Consider the following 2,143-nt stretch of genomic DNA (forward strand, 5'->3'; position numbering starts at 1 on the left):
CCCCACCGTGGTACTTTGTATGTCTGTGAACGAATACAGCCCTTGTCTATCACCCGGATCTCACTGTTACTGCGGCATCCACAAGAGGACAGGCTGTGTGACGGTGGAAGTGGACACTGGGCCTATCACAGAGAGCAGGTGTGGTGGTATGATGAGAGGAGGTGAAACGTCACCCCGGCAGACACAGGGCGTGGGCTGTTCAGGGCAGCAGGGCTCGGGCCTATGCAAGTGAACATGCCCAGTAGAAGAGACTGGTCCCTATGTGCTTGGGAGGGAGTCCCAGACTCACTTGGCCTTTTCCACCAGCACCCCGGGGCAGAGGATGTTGAGTCAGAAGGAGAACTGTAGAACTCACAGCGGAAAGAGAGCTCTGCAGGCCCCAGGCTCACCTCTAACCTCCAGTGGGGCAAGAACCACAGGCCACAGGCCCAGGGAGAAACCTGAAGGAAAAGAAAACCGATTAGATCGTAACATCTGTGCAGGTATTTAAATTAGAAAATAACTCTAAAAAGAGAGATGGAACACATTGGTAAAGAACCTTCCTGTTCCAGAGGCTTTCACGCGGCTGAGACTCACCTGTCCTTCCTGACAACTCTGAGGGGACTGTTGGGACCTCACCTTCCACACGAGGTAGTGAAACAACCAGAGTAGCAAGGAAACTGGGTCTGGCACGGGCAGCCCCATGTCTGAAGCCCGACTCTGACTGTGGCTCTGTAACCCGGGCAAGCTGCTCATCCCCCGTCAGCCCCGTTGTGGGGTCTGGCAGCGCCTGCCTCCTCATAAACGGCAGCAGCTGCTATTGTTATCACGGTTCCATAGCAGTGCCTTCAGGGGCTGAACGGCCATGTGGCAGAAGCTTGAACACAGTCTTTGGGCCAAATTCACAGACTTGGACAACCTGGTACCAAGCAAGGAGTACGGCCACATAAACCGGCTGTTGGCTCTCAAGTCGCCTTCACAGGAGCCCTATTTCAGGAGTGTTGCATGACGAGGGCTCAGAGGGCAGCGGTCTCAGGCACTAGGACTTGGTGGGGGGCTTAAGTGGTTTAAGCAATTCTGAAAGGTTGTCATTAGCTATTGAATAAAATTGGTCACCCTCAGTTCCCAAGCAGAGGGACTAATGTACCATAACATCTCGAATTTATTTGGTGTCTTTCTGCCAAGGAGATCAAAGCACTTGAAAATAATTTCCTCTAAACTTTTCTGAGAAAGAGGCCAGTGGGGGAAAAGCACATTTCACCTATGAGCTCCGCTTGACATCAGTCAGTCTCTGAGACTTTATAATTCTGTATGTTATAGCAAAAAGCTTTTTCACCTATCCTCAGTGGCACTCTGGGAAGCAAACTGACAGGTGGGGTTGACCCCATTTTACAGATGGGTAAATGGGAGCCCCGGGACCCTGAGTCCCTTTCCCAACTGAGGACTTTCCCATCATGCACTGCTGCACATTGGTACCTCCATGCATTGTCATGTTTGCTATTTTCTCCTTCCCAGGGCTCCCCCAAATTCCTCCTATGTTCTCAATCCCTTCCCCTCTCTCTTTGTCCCAGGACTCACCTTCCTCGACCCTTCTACACCTCTGTCTCCCATGCAGAGCTTCATATAGCTATGTACCTGCAGCTGGAAAAACCTTCCCCCATACCCTGCTGCCCCTCCTCTTAGCCATCCCAGCTCTGGCCCTTCCTCTCCCTGGCAAGTTTCCCCTGACTATCAACCGTGGTTGCTTCTGTTTTTTACCACATACTCCTGAGCCCACAGGCGGACTTTCACCTTCACCCCTTACATTGCAACTGCTCACCAGGCACTGTTCAATATCCTGAATAATAATAACCACCATACATTGAGGGTCTACTGCTGCAGGTGCTGTGCCATCCATCCTTAAATGACCTTGAGAGATGGGTACTGTTAGCTCAGGTTACAGACGTGGTAACAGAGGCTCACAGCATCTGGTTCAAGTTTACAGCAGCCTGATTCTAAAGCCAGTGCCTCCCCTGCTTCTCCACAATCCCTCTTGCTGTGCTGCTTTATGTGCCTGGTGCAGAGCAGGCCCTCATCACCCACCCAACCCCCCAAGCAGCTCCCCTTCTTCTGCCCTCCTGGTCATGAGTTACCCAAGGTCCTTCCTCTGTCCCTCTGCGTGGCA

This window comes from Lipotes vexillifer, unplaced genomic scaffold (assembly GCF_000442215.2).
Source record: "Lipotes vexillifer unplaced genomic scaffold, Lipotes_vexillifer_v1.1 scaffold717, whole genome shotgun sequence".
Classification (NCBI taxonomy): domain Eukaryota; kingdom Metazoa; phylum Chordata; class Mammalia; order Artiodactyla; family Lipotidae; genus Lipotes; species Lipotes vexillifer.